The sequence below is a fragment of the Zootoca vivipara genome, chromosome 2 (genome assembly GCF_965207765.1).
Source record: "Zootoca vivipara chromosome 2, rZooViv2.hap1.1, whole genome shotgun sequence".
In the NCBI taxonomy this organism is placed as follows: Eukaryota; Metazoa; Chordata; class Lepidosauria; order Squamata; family Lacertidae; genus Zootoca; species Zootoca vivipara.
Window position 1 is genome coordinate 49,905,529 of NC_142584.1, and position 18,262 is coordinate 49,923,790.

Below are 18,262 nucleotides of genomic sequence, written 5' to 3' on the forward strand. Positions count from 1 at the left end.
CCCCTGACTCGCGTGGTGGGAGAATTTGTGCCCACATTCCGAATATGAGCTGGGGGTCGCATCCTAATACGGCGATCCTAAAGGCAAAGGCACTTATTTTCATTTAAACGCTTCCTTTAAGTCCTTGTTCATTGACTTCAGCAAGGATAACCTAGGGTTTGAAGGCTGCAGATGCGCAGCCCGATCCTGTCCTATGCATGTGGGAATTAAGGCTAGAATCCTAAACACACTTCCTAGGCAGTAAGCCTCAGTGAGATTTACTTCTGAGTAAATATGCTTAGGCTAGTGCAGCCCGTTTCATTGACGGCTTACTCCCAGCTGTGTGTGCTTAGGATCGCAACCCAACCCTGGCATTTCCCCTGGTGCTTCCTCCGGTCAATCCCATCCGAATTCTGGAATTCAGGATTATTTCGGAGCAAGCAAAAGGACCTTTTCAAGCCGGCCAGGTGTTCCTGCGGGAATCGGATAATATCCTCCATCCCTGTCTTTGAGGAAACGCCACCCTCCTCACCCGTCGACGGCAAAGCAGGCCTCGCGTAGCTCCGTTTGTTCCGGCAACCTCGGCTCCTGCAGAGTTCCAGGGCCTCCGCAAAAGGAGGACCTCGCTATTTGTCCACCTCCGGGGGAGGTTCCCGCTTGCCAACAACTACGAGGACCACAGAGGGGAACTGGAACCGAAGTTTGCTAATATTAAGGATTGTATTGAGAGCGAAACACACCAGCAGCATCATGGCCGTGTTGAGCCTAGGGAAGAAAATAGAAGTCAATGTCGTTACAGGTTAGAGCTGTGATGTTTATAAAACGCCGTGTACACACAGGATAAGGTGTGTCTGTAAACAGGGGTGTGGGTAGTGCGAATGTAGCAACAGAAAAACAAAGAGTGGGTGAAATAGATTCAATGCACACTGTGCTCGTGTATAAAAAGTGGTTAGTACACAATACATACGAGTTTAGGTATATCCAAGAACGGGCTCCTATGTGCCCTTCGAAGTAAATCCTAGTGGAATCGTGCACATGAATGTAAGCACTGCTATCGTTTTCTTTCTCTCTCTCTTACACACACACACACACACACACGCACACAGACTGCGCGTATCTGTCTCTCCGCCCCCTTCTCCAAAGGAGGAATTTCCCAACTGGTGAAAGAATCTCAGAAACACTTAAAAAGTGTAGATCTCCCGAGGTCACAAAAGCAAGCAACACCATCAAACCACATAATGGTTGACTCGGGAGTCGGGCATCTCACCGGAGCACCATTGTCGCACAGAGAACTTTAGACTGCTGTCCGACCTGAACACAGGAACTGGGGAGTCAGCGCCTTTGAACTCGGAGGGAGTTGGCTTCCTTCCAGATGGCATGGACGTAGCCAGGATTTTGTTAGGGGGTAGGCTTTTGTTAGGGGGGGCATAACCTCAGATTTGTATTGATTTTTTTAATTGATGGGGGGCAGCAGCCCCCCTTGGCTAAGCCCATGGATGGAGGCTTAGTATTGCAAACGGATCATCTATATATCTCGCAAACAGGGAGCTGGCCACAGGTGCCTTTTTGAAAACTTGATTGGATTTTTCATGGAAAAATCCCGCTTTTGACGCCGAGTCCGACAATGATGTGTGTGGATGCTCTAAAAACAACCACCACCCCTGGCACACGTGATCCCACCATCCACACGGGTCTGGAAGCAGCATGGGACTCTCAGTTCTCGCTGTTACTGCGCAGCCTCCGAGCTAGCTCTCAGCCAAGCGAAGCCCTTCGAAATCCCATTGATTTCGTTCAATGAGCCTAGCTAGGCAATTTTGCTGGGAAGTACAGGTCTAATGTGCAAAACATACGCACGAGTTTGATAATTTCTCAATGGGAAAAGGGTTTGAGGAAGAATATAAGTATAGTCATTTGACAATTTAAAGGATAGTCCACAATCCGGGGGGATTTATCTTCCCCAAACATACACACACCCCACTTCAGAGAGCAGGTAGAGCAAAAGATCGGCGCTGCTTTAAAATGAGATGTCTTGTTTGCTGCAGGTTTATAGACGATCACACGAGCGCAGCTTGTAAATGTGTGACAGAAAAGAAAGATGAAACTGACAAGCGAACTGGAAGGGAGGAGACGCCGTGCCCAAAACGACGCGGATGCAATTGCCCATTGAGTTCAGCGGGCATTTCTTCCAGCTAAATCTGTTTACGCACGGGCTGCGATTCCACTGCGATCCTCAATCTATATTCTCGGAAGTAAATCTACCGCGTTTTATTCCCAGGACGACTGCGACAACAGCCCCAAGAGGGGAAGCGAGTGGGTGTGGAGGAAAGCAATCGAAGATGCTTCCCAAACCCCTTCAGCTCCGTCTGCCTTTCGTTCCGAAATGCAAACGTCCCTGCCAGCCGGATCTAACGCACTTTGGTTGTGGGAAACAAGCCCCTCTGCTCTCAATGGGGCTGGCACCCAGACGAAGGGGCTTATACAGGATCGCAGCCTGATTAGTATTTGTTTTGGCTCCGACGTGCGGCGCGGCCACCGTCGGGGAAAGGTGCGCTTCTGTTTCTCCTACTTGAACGCCAAGTTCCCAGGTCCCCAGTCCCCACCTCAAAGATAAGGAGGAGGGAGGAATTGCGCCCCTGGCGGGCGGGGGGTGCCTGACTTCTTTGGTGTTTTTCCCAGCCAGCTGGAAAGGGATGCAGCCCCATATTTCCATCAAATCAGTTTCGCTCTTTAACAGCGCAAGGAAATCCCCTTCCTGCTGCTTTAAATGGAAATCTCGGTCTATAAAGCTGCAAGTTTTCTAGAAGTCTGATTTTCCGATTCCACGAGGATTGCTATCTTTTTAGCCCTCTTCGAGAACCAGAGTCTCGAACGTGTGGACGTGTATACACGCAACCACCGAAATAGGTTTTTATATAAAGCTATTCAGGGAAATTAAACCCTCTGACAGCGGAAAGCAACTTTTCTTGGCAGTAATGACGCTCCCCCCCTCTTTTAAAAATGGTTGTGTGTTTCGAATAAGCAAGAAACTCGTAAAGGGGAGGGAACCGCGTTCCTCGAGAAAATATGCGCTGCCCATTTCTTTTCTTTCTTTATTAAACTGATTGTGCCAGCATTTCAGCCCTAAGTTTGTTTTAAATAAGAATATTTCCCCAGACGTCTAATGGATTGCTTTAGAAAAGAGCGCGCGCGCGCGCGAGAGAGAGAGATGGAGAGTTATTTGCTTTTTAATGACTTTGAATAGCCAATTCTGGGCTATCAAGGTGCTGTGTTAAATAACAAACCTGAGTACCCTGGAAACAGCAACAGGAGCAAAGGGGGGAGGGATGGAAACCCCAGATCAGAATGAAAAATAAGCAGCCAGGATAATCTCCCATCGGCGAGCCAAAAAAATGCAATAAAGCTAATTTAAGACTGTCAAAACTTCAAAGCTGAGAAAAGGAGCTGCTAAAATAATGTCTCTTGATAAGGAAATAATAAACACACTCGCGCGCGCGCCCATACACACACACACAAAATGTCTACTCAATAAACTCCCCTGGATCTCGGGGTCTGGGCTATATTTTATTTGGTGATGAAAGCACTTTGATGTCAGTGTATTCCAAACAATTATTATTATAATTTGAAACAACCTGGTGTTTTCCATTACTAACGGCTTACGCTTTGAAGTTACACCTCATAATTTCTTAAATTAAATAAATCATTTTAAGTTTGCACTGGGAGCCTTTTAATAGCAGAGAAAGGAATATCATTATCTTATTGAGAGGCAATTGCCGCGGCTCCAGTTTGGCTGTAGCTGGGGGCAAAGTGGTTCTCTCGAACAGACAGACTTTATTAGCCTCCCATAACTCTTGAAAGAACATTTTTATATTTTCTTTGATTCGGCCCCCTTCCTCCCCCAACCCCAAACCCGACTCTTGTTTTCAAGCTGTCCCAACCTTTAATTACTGCCTAATATGAAAAGCATTATTTTTTAATGCTGTGTAATTTACCAGAGGCAAGAGGCCAAGCTAACAATTGTTTATAGGGCTTGTTGTTGTTTCACACACAGGGGCAAATAATGCGGCTCCGAACCCTGCTTTTCATGGGTGGTTGCACTAATTAAGACAGTGGAGGAGACTCCCGGGAGGGGCGGGCGGCTTCACATGGAAGCCGACAGGAGCGGAAGGCTTTGGAGAAGGCCGGCTCCTGCCGACGCCCTCCGCGCCGGCTGCTCTCCTGGTGTTTTGATCCTTCTTTGAAAGAAAGGGAGCTCGCTGCTTCTCCCCAGGCCTAAAAGAACTCAGATCCGAGCGGAACGGAAACCAGAGACGCGCCAGGCCGTGGATCTTCAGGCTCGCTTACCCTAGAGGAGAGCCCTCTTCCAAATCGATCCACTCACCCCTCTCTGGGATTTGCAACCTCTAGGCTTGATTATTGCAGACAGGACTTTCGCATCGCAGTCCATCTTTTTATCTTCAAAGGGAGCCAAATTCGCACGTTCAGCTGCAGAGAAAGCATCCCGTGTCATACACGCACGTGTGAATGCGCTTGGGGCCCGTCTGGGTGTTTAAGGCCCCCTCACCCTTAAAGAGGAAAGCTGTAGCTCAATGGTGGCGCATCTGCCTTGTGCGCAGAAGCAGGTCTCAAGTTCAGCGCCCTCTGTCCGTCCTAGAATTGTAGAGTTGGAAGGGATCACAAAGGACATATAGTCCAACCCCCTACCATGCAAGAATTTTTTGCCCAACGTGGGGCTCAAACTCACAACCCTGAGGTTAAGAGTGAGGAAAGATGGTGCCTGACTCAGTGTAGAAAATGCTGGGCTAGATGAGCCAACAGGGTAGGTCAGGGATGGCTAACCTGCTGCAGCCCTCCAGAGGTCCTAAAGAGGACTTTCTACAGCATATGAATCGATCTGGCTAACCTGACACACACACACACACACACAAATCTCACTACAGCCAACCAAAGACAACCAACCATACCCTAGGCCACCCCAGCCTCTCTCACCACCAAGGAAGGAAATACAACAAGCCAACAGTAAGAGAACCCATACAAGTGACGCTGACACCCCCCCCCCCCAAGTAGAAGAATAGAAGCATTGCCACGCTATCCCACCCCACTCACCATTCCCCTTCCCCTCTTCCCCTCTCTTTTCTTCCTAACCTAACACTGTATGCAACACTGCCTCACAGTAAATGAAACTGATCTGTAGAAACCGCAACTTGAAAAAACAGACAATGCACGTATTTTTTTAAACTAAGAAATCTTTAAAATGATAGACAGACAGACAGGGCCCTGATATGGTTGCAGTGAGCGGGATGGGATGGGGTCAGAGGTGCCTCCTGCTGCTGTTTAAGACCAAGGTACTTCTAGTTTAGCATCCTATTCCCAGTGGAGGACAGCCACTGGCAGGTAGATGGGCCTGAGATTGCGTTCTCCTACTGGTTGTCCTTAAGAGACAGCTTTTATTCAGGTGCGATTTTTATTAAAGGCACTTATCTACCGCTCAATCATTAGCATTGGGAAACGGTGGAAGCTGGAAATGGCCGGGCCATGGGACCTCCACTCACAGAAGGCAGAAGACCTGCGATGAAAGCTTTGGAGGACACCGAATGGCCGAGATCTGAATTAATCTCCGGTTGAGAAATATGGCCATTCCAACAACATGCGTATTTGCCTTCCCAAAACGTTCAGGGGCGAATTCTTTCTTCTCTCTTCATCCTTATCTCCCAGGCAGCTGCTGCATTCCAGCAGCAGCTCTGGTTTGACTTCTCTAGCAGTTTATGAAACTTTTTTGGGGGTTCGAAGTTAAATTTCTTTATGGAGGCCGGATGTTGCGTAGCCTTTCTTTCGAGGGGCTATCCTTAACTCTTAAGACTGGCTTAAGTGACAGAATGAGGAGCCCACCCCCTCCCAAGTCCACGCAAATAAGCAGCGGGCTGAAAGCATTTGCTGAAAGCATCTGAAATTAACCGCCATTGAGCATATATATATATTTTTAAAAACTCTTTCTCTGGGTTGCAAGGGTAACTGGTTATTGAGTACTTTTAAAAAGCAAGGAAATGAGTGAGAGGCTGGCCCTGAAGTTTATCCAAGGCCTCGTGTGCTAAGCGAGTTAATTTAAGAATCCCCGCATCCTTTTTAGATGTGCAAGGGTGTTTGAGAGGTCATCTGCTGCAACCCGCAGCTACAGCATCCTCTGAGATCCAGCCATCCTGCTTCTGTCTCCATGCCTGCATAGCCGTCTTTTTCCTCGGAAGCCTCCCATGGGTGAGAACCCCTCGCCTTTGCTAAACTACTTTTGGCACTCAGGACTCGCTGCTTAGCTTTCCTCCTCGAAATGGCAGGTCTCCAGTTTAAAACCAGTAGCGATTACCCTTTACCTCTCTCCTCTTCCAGATATTCTGTTGAATAACTGGAGGACAAATATCAGCCCCGCACCCCATCCATATGATCCTGCCCCGTTTTGCTTAAATCAAAGCGCAGGGCGCACAGAACCTATATTTGGGAGGTCTGCTTTAATTTAATTTTTTTTAAGAGTTATTGGCGCCAGTAAGCATAGGCAGGGCCCCAGATATGAAACATTTGTGACCCACCGAGCCTTCACAGAAAGACTGGCGGAAGCCTAAAGGAAATCGAAGTGGACCCTATAAAGGTGACAAGAAAACATGTAGACAGAGACTAACGCAGCACAATACAGTCCTACTCAGAAGCAAGGCCCACCGAGTTCAACGCAGTTTCCTCTCCGGTAAGTGGGTACGGAATTGCATCCTAAATCAATTTACAAAGACAGTATGGTGGGGGCTTAGAATGTTAGATTAGACAAAATCGTCACTCAGCCATGAAGTTTACAGGATGGTCATCGGCCAGTAACCCACTCTTAGCCTAGCCTGCATCACAGGATTGTTGTGAAGATAAAAGGAGAGCGGATCGTGGGAGAGATAATGGCGCATGTAGCTTTGAGCACTTTGGACTAAGTTAAAATTGAATTAAATAAGTGAAGCACAACAGCTGCCTCTTCCCACCCAAAGGCAGGACACGCACACCGCGCGCGTAAATGTGGATGGTGCGCCCTGGCCGGTTCTTGGCCCATGAGAGAGTTGATTTCCTTAAACCAGCGGGGAAAGGAGCTAACGAGGGAACAAACACTCCTAACAAACAGTCGACAGCTTTATGGGCCCCGTTTCGTTCCCAGGGGGATGTGTATGAAGAGCCTTCCTGAGTCTGGGCTGCCCATCCTTGATGCGCGCCTCGCTCAGTTTCTCTTTGAAATTACAGACAAGCCTTTGGATTTTTCTATTTTATTCATAGGAGCCAGGAGTCACCTAGGGGTTTGTTTTATGGGCGGCTCTCTCTGTCTCTCCCTCCCTCGTCCCCTTTCGTTCAGCTCCTTTAAAAGTCTAATCTGCCCCCACTCTCCCTCGCTATTTTTCACGCCGGACTCCTCTGCATTTCTCGGCTAAGCCCTTTTCCTTTTTGATGTAGCGAGTCAATTGAGGAATGCCGGTCTCGGTTATCAATCACCCAGCTGGGGCTTAAAGGGCTCCGGCTAATCAGATTTAATTGCTCATGTAGCGCCACTCCTGCCCTGGGCCACGACCGACTTGCTCAATTAAACCCCAAATACCTCCAATCAATAAATAAGGGACGACAACACGTTTAACGGATTTATCCAGCCAAGGAACTGAACTGGAAACGGATTACAAGCAAGAAGGGGCCTCTCATAATTAAACATACCCCTTCTTCCCGAGGGAGGAATGAGAAGAGAGAGAGAGAGAAAACCCTGCCTATGGGAGAAGTTAATATGCACCTGCTTTCTCAAAAGGCATTTATTATTATTGTTGTTGTTGGGATTGTGGCAACCCCTCTGCCATTAAAAGAAGAAGAAGAAAAAGGAAGTAGCAGAGGCCAGGTTCAAATGGGGGACAACAGGAGGGAGGGAGGACTACCTTTTGGAAACATAGGACGCTGCAGTATATTGTGTCAGAGTTCTTGGCCCAGCCAAATCAGCGTTGTCTACACTGACTGGCAGGAGATGATGACACAGATTGAGCCTGTGACCTTCTGGATACAAGCACATGATCTATATACCTTATTTGCTACAATCTCACACGTCTCTCTGTGTCTCGTGTTTAGGTAAAGGGGCCCCTGACCATCAGGTCCAGTCGTGTCTGACTCTGGGGTTGCGGCGCTCATCTCGCTCTATAGGCCGAGGGAGCCGGCGTTTATCCGCAGACGGCTTTCGGGTCATGTGGCCAGCATGACAAAGCTGCTTCTGGCGAACCAGAGCAGCACACAGAAACGCCGTTTCTGTCTGGGTCTCGTTTCTGACTGGGTCTCGTGTTTATGTAAAGGTAAAGGGACCCCTGACCATTAGGTCCAGTCGTGACCGACTCTGGGGTTGCACGCTCATCTCGCATTATTGGAGGAGGGGGACGGTGTATAGCTTCCAGGTCATGTGGCCAGCATGACAAAGCCGCTTCTGGCAAACCAGAGCAGCACATGGAAATGCCGTTTACCTTCCCGCTGTAGCGGTTCCTATTTATCTACTTGCATTTTGACATGCTTTCGAACTGCTAGGTTGGCAGGAGCTGGGACCAAGCAATGGGAGCTCATCCCGTCACAGGGATTCAAACCACCGACTTCTGATCAGCAAGCCCTAGGCTCAGTGGTTTAACCCACACACACCCAAAAGCATCCCCTCCATTCAGATGAGAGCCAGCGTGGTGTAGGAGGACAACTCTGATCCTAAGCTTCCGCTGCCCTGGAATACATCTTTGGGAGAAGGAATCTGATAAATAATAACAAGAAGAAAAAGTGAAAGAGTGGAGTCCCTAAGACGGTTGGGTGGCACCTTATACACCTCCTTCCAGCGACTCCTGCAGCCAAGCTGGTGCCAAACATACTGCTCTGCTTTCCTTTAGACCATGTCAACAAGGCCGGGTTGGGGGGGGCCTTGTCATCTGGCCAGCTCAGGACCTGGGCATCTGGGCAGCTCAGGACCTCCATACACACTGCCCTGGGGAGGTCACTTCAGCGCTGCTAGGGCAGTGGTTTGACTTCACTCAGGGAGGTGCACTCCATCGACAGACAGGTGTCAGCAACAACAGTGTGGTGTGGTGGTTAGAGTGTCAGACTAGGACTTGGGAGACATGAAGCCCACTGGATGACCTTGGGCCAGTCACCGCGTCTCAGTCTAACATGCCTCACTAGGTTGTTGTGTGAATTAGGGGAGAACCATATGTGCCACCTTGAGCTCCTTAGATAAAAAGGTGGAATATAAATGCAACCAAATTGCTGGCATCCATCTGTCTCAGGATACAGTGGAAGAGAGTGGGTAAACCCCAAACCATTAGAGAGTTATAGCACCTGCCATGTATCTAGAGACCAATAAAGGAGAGACATGTTTTATTGCAGGTGAGGCAGATGAAGACAGCCAGTTTTGCTGCTACAGGTGCACCATGGCGTTTCTTCTCCCTTGCACTCCTCCCAGTGGTCATTCCTCTTCTGGTCACTGCTGTGGACACACAACCAGCCTGTCTCCAAGCACCGCAATTGTTTGCAACAGTTTCCCATATGGCCGGGTTAATGTTGCCAGCCTTCATGTCACGTTTGCAGACATCTTTGTAACACCGAGTTGGTTTGCCAACAGGCCTGGTACCTGAAACCAGCTCTCTGTCACCCACGGCTTTGGGGATCCTGCCATCTTCTATTCTGTGTACATGACGAAGCCAGCATTGCCGAGACAGATGTGTGAACATGCTGGGTTCGGGAGAGCACATCTTTATTTGGGAGTCTGTCCTGTCATGTGATGTCCCCAATCTTCCTGACACAGCACATATGGAAGGCACTGAGGTGTCACTCCTGGTGGGTATAAAGTTGCCCATGACCCACTTCCAAAAAGCAGGGCTCTCGACCTACAAGCCTGCTAGGCCTTCATCTTGGTATCACTGTGAATTCTTTCAATTGTCCTTGTGTCTTGCAAATATGAAAGCAATCAGCAACATACAAGCGAGTGGGTGGGGATGTGGTGAAGCCAGGGAGGAAGTCACCTCTGCTCTCATTGTTCTCCTTCCATTTTGTTCAGAAGACTTTCTGGGCAACTAAAATATGCCCCCTGCTACCCTTCCATTCAACCTAGCAGTTCGAAAGCACGTCAAAGTGCAAGTAGATAAATCCGTACCGCTACAGTGGGAAGGTAAACGGCGTTTCCGTGTGCTGCTCTGGTTCGCCAGAAGTGGCTTTGGCATGCTGGCCACATGACCTGGAAGCTGTATGCCAGCTCCCTCAGCCAATAATGCGAGATGAGTGCCACAATCCCAGAGTTGGTCATGACTGGACCTAATGGTCAGGGGTCCCTTTACCTGTATCCTTCCATTGCCATATTTTGCCCCCAAACACCCTCCAAACCTTTATCTCTGCTCAGGATGGGTCACTGGAGATTTTGATTCATAATGCACCTTCTGGAAGGGCTTGAGACATCTTTTAAATAAATGGGTTCCCTTGCCAGTGGCGGATTTAGGGGAGCACGACTGGTTTGCCCGCATGTATACTGCAGCAGTGATGAATAATGGAAGGCAAGAGGTGGAGGGGCGGTGGCACTGAATTTTGGCATTGCACAAGGCACCACTGAAATGGTAAAGCCCAAAGTCCAGCATTGCCCTTGCAATCATGAGCCCTGCTGCAATTACTGTAGCAATCCAACCTTGAGCTTACTTCAGTTATAGTAGTCTTTCCTAAGAATAAATGCCACAAGGCATTGTCTAAATTCCAAGAAGGTGTGCATGCAATCATTCCTCAGTACATCTTGAGATCCACATGTCTATCTGATGGATTGATTGATTGACTGATTGATACACTGGCATTAACCAGTAACTCCTTGGCTAGTACACACTGATTGGAATTATTTTCTGAGAGAGAGTGCACACGGGAACTTCAGAGGCAGGAAAGTTCTAAACATTAGAGTACTCCTCCCTGTATTCCTGCCCATCCCTCAAAAGGTACCGCAATTGGAGTATGTTTCTCAATCCCCTTTCAAACAGCACCTTCCCACATAAGCTGCATGTGATCCAATTTAAATTTATTAACAATTACTGCTAATTATAAGTATTCATGCATGAACAATCAGTTCCTTCCTTTCCGTGCTTGTCAATATGCTGGATTGGTAGACCATATAAACACTTTATGTGTTGGTATCACGAACACCCTTAGGCTATTGTGCAATTCCCCACAGAGAACAGATTGCAAACTGCTTGCCCCATAACAATTCTGGGTTAGGCTTCTGCAGATAATTGAGACACCATCAAGGCTCTTGTAGAGCCCTTAACCTTAGGGATTGCTGTATTTCTATGGATGTTGCTTTCCTATATCTAGATCTCATGGAAAGTGTTTCCATGTTTCCCCAGAAGTACCCTAGAGGGGCAGTGCTGGTGCCTGACTACTTTGCACCCCAGACAAAGCTAACTACTTGCAACTCCACCTTCCGCCATTGCTAACTTCAATTTTCAAGAGCAGATGTACTGTAGAAAAAGTGACAAGCACCAATCTTGAAACTGCTCAATTTCTTTTAAATTGCAGGAATAAGTAATGCAACAATATTTGGTTATCTTTCTCAAATACAAAAAAAGAAAAGAAAAAGGTTTCAGCACACAAATCATTTTGAATAATCTTGTGAATGGTGATGTAAAAATGTAAGTCATTTTAAAAGTTTCAATTCCAGACACATCAGAATCTCAAGTTTTTTCCTTGGCAAGTTTTGCCACCGATTCATGCAGATCAAGTCCTGATGCTTGGGGATGTTCAATTGATATAGTTACCAAGCCAACCTATTTTGCAACAAAGCAGTTTTTTGCAAGTCCAAGCTTTAGGAAACTGAGTTCAAAATGTAACATAAAAAGTAAATTACCAGAAATTTGAAAGAGATAACAAAAAATAATTTGTATAAAACTGTGCCCTTCAAAGGTTAGTACTGCACACCTCTGAGGTCCATGCCCTGGGCAGTTGCCTAGGTGGCCGAATGATAGCACTGGCCATGCTTGGGGGGACGGACTTCTGGAGGCAGGTGCCCTTGGTGGTGTGGAGTGCCTCCTATCAGCTTTGGTTGGCAGCCCATTTGTGATCCTATATTGACAGGGCTAACCTAGCTTCAGTTGATTATGCTAGGTTAGATCACTGCAATGCATTATACATGGGGCTGCTTTTGAAGACCATTTGGAAACCACAGCTATTGCAGAATTCAGTGGCGGGATTATTGACCAAGACCACAAAGTTGGAACATATTTTACTGATTCTGACCCAGCTAAACTGATTACCAGTTATTTTCTGGACTTAATTAAAAGTGCTGGTTTTAACTTTAAAGCTGTTGGTAACACAGCTTGTGGTAACACAGAGGCAGGCTTTTCAGCTGGTGGCACCAGTGTTGTGGAATGCCCTCTCTGCTGAAATAAGAGATTCTCTATCAGCATTGACAATTTGCCAGCTCCTGAAGACACATTGCTTAGGCAAGCATTCCCCTGAACTTGAACTTCTGATCATATTGTTTTAACTACAGTATTTTTACCAGTTTCAATTGCCCTGCTTTTTAACTGGTTTGTTTTATTGTATATTTTAATAAACGATGTTTTGATGCTCTGATAATTAAGGATTGATGTTATACTTGCAAATTGCTTAGAAGCCATTTCGACATATAAGCAGTATTAAAATTTATAAACCAACAACACCAACAGATGTTTCAAGGCAGCAATACATCAAGGACTGCCTCCCCCCCCCCACGAACCACCTCAGACCCTGCAGTCTTCATCAGAGGCCTTTCTCTGTGTGCCCCACCTGAGGGGTTTGCATGCTGAAATGGTTAGAGACCCGTGTTTCTAATAGTATTTCCTAAAGCTTTTTGTTGTTGCTAGGGTTATAAGTAACCAGAAGTCTGGAATCCTTGCCCAGGGTTGGCCCAAGACGTTTTGGCACCCGAGGTTAACCACAAAACGATGCCTTCCCACCGGGGAAGAAGGTGTGAGTGAAGATCTATGTCGGGTACGGTGAGGTGGGGGGAATCAAATCAGTGGGAATCAAGTGGGAATCAAAAGCCATTGAGAAAGGGAAAGGGGCCCGCTCTGAATCCTGCTGGACAGGCCTCCAGAGGGAAGCCCCTGCCATTTCATCCCTAGGGAGAGGCCTCTTGAAGATGGCATTGCACAGTGGCCTCTTGTGAAAAGCAGGCGCTGTTTATGGTCTTCCCACCTCTAGGGGCAGGAGGACACCAGCAGCGCCTCCTATTCATCAAGAGGACACTTTAGAGGCACCATGCAGGGTGGGGAGCTACTGATGAGGTGCCCCAATCATCACGGGCAATGCATTCCTTGCAGGCCAGATCTGCTGCCCCTGTGGATCCTGCCACCCAAGGCAGTCACCTCACCTTGCCTTGTCCTTGCCAGTCTTCTGTCAACCATCCAACAATTTATCTTCTGCTAAGCTCTGGAGAAAAGGGTAGGAAAGAATCCACTGTGGAAGTGCAGGTAGCGTTCCAGAAAGGTTACTTAGTCCAGCACACATCTGTCAGAAATGAGATCCTTCCATCAGGATCTACTATTGTTGAAGGTGTTTTCCCCACCCTCTCCAGGTAGCTCACATTTTGAGTTACTTATATTGCCCAGAATGTGCCTACAGGGGCACTAGATCCAGGCTCACCGGTCTTCACTGTTCACAACGAATATATCACTCCCCCCCACTTTATAAAAAAAAACCCTTAAAAAACTAGTCTTTCCACCACATGTTCTTTGGTTTCTCTTCTGTTTAAGTCATCATAAGAAATGACTGATCGAATCACACCTAACTTGCCGAAAGCACCTGCGACATGCAGAGATCCTCTGGAAAACGGCTTTACATTGACAGATGAGTAAGATTTCTCTCCTGACCCATTTGAATTTTTCCCAACGCAACCGCAACACAGCCGCGGCAAAGTTCTGCTTGCTGTCAATATCGGCAACAGCTGTGCTCTCCCGAGCATCATTGCCTTCTTCATTTTGCAAAAATGCTTCCTCAGCAACTCTGCTGTCAGAGTTTTGGAACCTCCTTGAGGGCTCAGTTTTCCATGTGTTGGACACGGAGGAGAAAAGTATGAAAATCAAAAATTTTTGTGGGGCATGACCTATAACATAAAGGATATTCATTGCTGGTAATTTTGCTAGGAAGCCATAATATACCATCATAGTATGTGATAGACTGGTGATTTATGGCTGGTTTAGAGTTGAACTAAACTCTGCCTGAAATAGATAATAGGGTCAGTGATGGCTGCATAAATAGAAAAAAATGCCACATTTAAAGCACACACCCCTCTGCCTGAATCATGGGAATGGTAGGAATGGTAGTTTATGTGTGTACTTCAAATGCATTTTAAATATATTATGTATACACAGTCCAAATGCAATTTTGTTGTTTCTCCTTGGAACAGGAAAACTCACCTATCTGGATTAGAAATCACATTCTTAAGCTGTTACTATTGTTCTGTTTAGACCATTCCATCCTATAAAGCTTATTTTTTCAAAATAATGCTGCTACCATCACCACTGACATAAATAAATTAAAGACCGCTGATCTGAATCTGCATTGGTTTAGTTTGCTAAATATTAACTAATATTGTCGACACTTAACTCGCCATCCCCACCCCGGCTGCTAAATTAAGTGAATTAGATCGCATGGGAATAAGAATGACTGAAAATAATTGGATTTACTCTACTGTATTTATGAGTAGTCCTGTATAGGATTGCACTGTAAATTCTGGACTGCCAGGAAACTCTCCTTCCACCATCAAAACGAACTTTCTTCCTTCAACTCCTTCCCCACTGCCCCATTGCCCCCAGGTGCAGCTTTTAAATAAAGTAAAATCTAAAGCGAATGAGTAATTCATCATTGTAGATGAAATGTTTACAGCTTATTTACTACTATTTCATCACCTCTGATACTATGCCTGTTGTTAGTTTGGGAGTCAATATTTTCCTTTGGGCTCAACCACATGTTTGAATCATTGCTGATGTAATTAAATATTTGCACAGGTTCTGCTCTTTTCCTGCATTGTATTACGGATCAGAGCTCTCTTCTGGTAGTTGCTAGGTGACGTTCTTTAACCACCTCCTGCTTCTTACCGCAAAGTCAAACCTCCTTCAGCATGGACTATCAGTATATGGGTGGTGCTCCATTATTGGTGAGCAAAGTCTGTGAGCTGGTCCAGGCAAAAGGATAGTTGAGGAGATCCATGCTAGATCTTTCCCATCCTTGGGCCACAGGGAAGACAGAACTTGCTTTGATGTGGCACACACTGGAGGCAAACCATCTAAGAGTCTCCCTCATCCTGTTCTTCCCAGTGCCTTTTAAATTGACTTATTAAGGCTAGTTATACATATCAGAGTAAGGACTCCACATGAGCCCAAGAGGGGTCTTGGATGCAAGCACACACCTGTTAAAAAAGCACACATTTCAGTGCATGTAGCCTTGTTACCTGGCGTCTCCCCAGTACCTGCTGCCATTTTCCTAAAGAGGGCCCATGGCAAGCTAATTCAGGGGTTGCTACTGCAGATACCAGTTTGTCCACCATACCACCTATGGCATCTTCAAACGGTCTCAGTAAATATCCCCTCAAAAATCCACAATGCACGAGAGACTGCTTGTTCTTCCTACTAGTTCCTGTTTGCCGTGGCTCAGCCACTACCACATGACCCCGTGGCAGCCACAACTGTGTGATGACACAGTCAAGGCAGCCATTTTGTGAATGGCACCCACAGAACTTTCCTCAAGATTAAAAATGTGCTCACTGGCCCCCCAAAAGGTCGAGCTCGTTCAACAGGTATTTTAACACCTTGGGCAAGCTTATCATTCGCTTAATGTCAAACCCTGTGAGTCATCTTGCTGCAGGCTAGAAAAAGGCCATGTGGCAGAAGAAAAACGTTTACCTAAATCTGTGTTATGAGGCAGGAGGCAAGCAAGGCCACAGTGTTGGGACGTGGGAGGCTGAAGATGTACATCAGGTCCATAGCTGTCAACCCTCCCCTTTTGTTGTTGTTGCAGGAAACTCCCTTATTCCAAGCCACAGCTGTCAACCTTCCCTTTTTTTGCTGGAAATTCCCTTATTCCAGCACCGTTTCCCACTGCTATCCTGGATTGTTAGATATACCATAGATCAGGGGTCAGCAACCTTTTTCAGCTGTGGGCCGGTCCACCATCCCTCAGGCCAAGTGGTGGGCCGAACTTTTTTTGGGGGGGGGGATGAACAAATTCCTATGCCCCACAAACACCCCAGAGATGCATTTTAAATAAAAGGACACATTCTACTCATGTAAAAACACGCCGATTCCTGGACTGTCCATGGGCCGGATTGAAAAGGCGATTGGGCCGCATCCGGCCCACGGGCCTTAGGTTGCCTACCCCTGCCGTAGACTGTCCCCGGGACAGGTGAGGCTGCTGATTCCTTATTTTCAAATCCAAAAGTTGACAGCTATGAATTCAGGTCTTTTCCTACCCTGCCTCCCTATACCAGCCCCATGGCAGGAAGCATGCATACAATGTACCTTTGGGTGACATGCACTTACATGCCTTTTCATCTTTGTGGCTTCTCCCTCTAAATCTTTCATGCCTGGGTGTGGATTGGAAGGCAAGCCACTGGGATGGAGAAGTTCCAGCCAAGTAACAAGAGCAGCAGAATGGCTCCCTCCTAAGGAAACAGAAGGGAAGCTAGTTGGGAAATCATTTTATTTCCTTTCAAATAATTTTATAGTATTGCTAGATTTGTTTGTTGTTTTTTTTTTTAAAAGCATTTGGAAAGAAGTGCCCTCCCCCCCCCCAAAAAATCCCTTTTGTAGTTGTAGACATATCAAGGCAGGTGTGAGGAACCCTTTTCCGTCTGAGGGCCCTATTCTGCTCTGGGCAACTTTCCAGAGGCCACATGCCCATGGTGGAGCAAAATGTGTGGAGCAATGGAAAGGAACATGATACCCTAGTATCTACACATATACATCCTCCTCTCTATGCTCGGTCCAAGAAAGCAAGAGGCATCACCACAGTTCAATGACACATTCAGGTCAGGCAGAATCATTCAAAGAGAGTGCAAAGCAGGGCCAGTAGAGGATGGGCCCGAGGTTAGTAATTTTTGTATTAAGGGCAGGCTTTACTGGAAATAACTGATATATGAAACTTCTTTGTATCAGTCATAATACTGTGTTTTGTTTTTTAATGCTAAAATGGCGTAGTGGTTAGAGCAGGGGCAGGCAACCTAAGGCCCATGGGCCAGATGCAGCCTAATCGCCTTCTCAATCCGCCCCATGGATTAGCGTGTTTTTACATGAGTAGAATGTGCCTTTTTATTTAAAATGCATCTGTGGGTTATTTGCGGGGCCTGCCTGGTGTTTTTGCATGAGTAGAATGTCTGCTTTTATTTAAAATTCATCTTATCTTATTTGCGGGGCATAGGAATTTGTTCATTCCCCCCCCCCCAATATAGTCCAGCCCACCACATGGCCCGAGGGACGGTGGACCGGCCCACGGCTGAAAAAGGTTGCTGACCCAGAGGTTAGCGTGTACCAGAGACAGTGTACCAGAGAGATCAGGCCCATCCTACCCACAGAGGCTAGTGGCGCAGTGAACCACAGCACCGGGCGGTGGAGGGCGCCAGGGAAGTGGGGCGGAGGGACCTATGCACCACGATGCTCGATTTGGTTAAGACGGGCCTGAGAGAGATCCAGGTTCAAATCCCTGCTCAGCCATGAAGCCCAGTGAGAGATCTTTGGCCAGCCACTGTCTTTCTTTCTAAGTTGGCTTTTTGGGGTGCTGGTATACAATGGGGAGAACTATATACACTGGCCTGAGCTGCTTGGGAGAAAGACAGGATTAAAAGGAGCAAAATGAAAGGAGTTTTTTTAAAAAAAAAATCCAGGAAGATTCCACAAGGTTTTGAGAAGCAGTCAACATCACTAATTTATTTATTTTATCAGATGGAACTTCTGAACTTCCTGAAGACAGTTGTCATCAACATGTTGGACATGACCTCTTTTATGCTTGGAAGCTTCTGCCAAGCCCAGGAGAGAAACTGCTGCTACATTTTTCTTTCTTTCTTTCTCGAGGTGATGATGGTGGTTTAAAATGTCCATGAGTCATTGCAATAATAGCTGTTATTTTAAAAGAGTGCACAGGAAGAAGGAGGAGGAATATCTGATGTTTTCATCTTTAGTACCTGCCTGACGTTGAAGGCTGTCACAGAGACAGTTTGAGGTTAAGAGCTTCACAGATAACATTAATTTGGAGCAGTGGCAGCCTTAATGCT

General features: G+C 46.8%; 2 long non-coding RNA genes across 2 annotated transcripts in view; one reads left to right on the forward strand and one right to left on the reverse strand.

Moving 5' to 3' along the window:
• LOC148686855 (uncharacterized) overlaps window positions 1–18,262 on the reverse strand; it is a 36,695-nt gene that overhangs the window by 1,350 nt on the left and 17,083 nt on the right. Inside the window, exon 2 of the long non-coding RNA XR_015948111.1 lies at window positions 512–744. This is a non-coding gene — a long non-coding RNA (uncharacterized LOC148686855). The remainder of the gene's footprint in view (window positions 1–511; window positions 745–18,262) is intronic.
• LOC148686856 (uncharacterized) lies at window positions 642–3,091 on the forward strand. The gene is made up of 2 exons (XR_015948120.1): window positions 642–778; window positions 2,022–3,091. It is a non-coding gene; the product is annotated as an uncharacterized LOC148686856 (long non-coding RNA).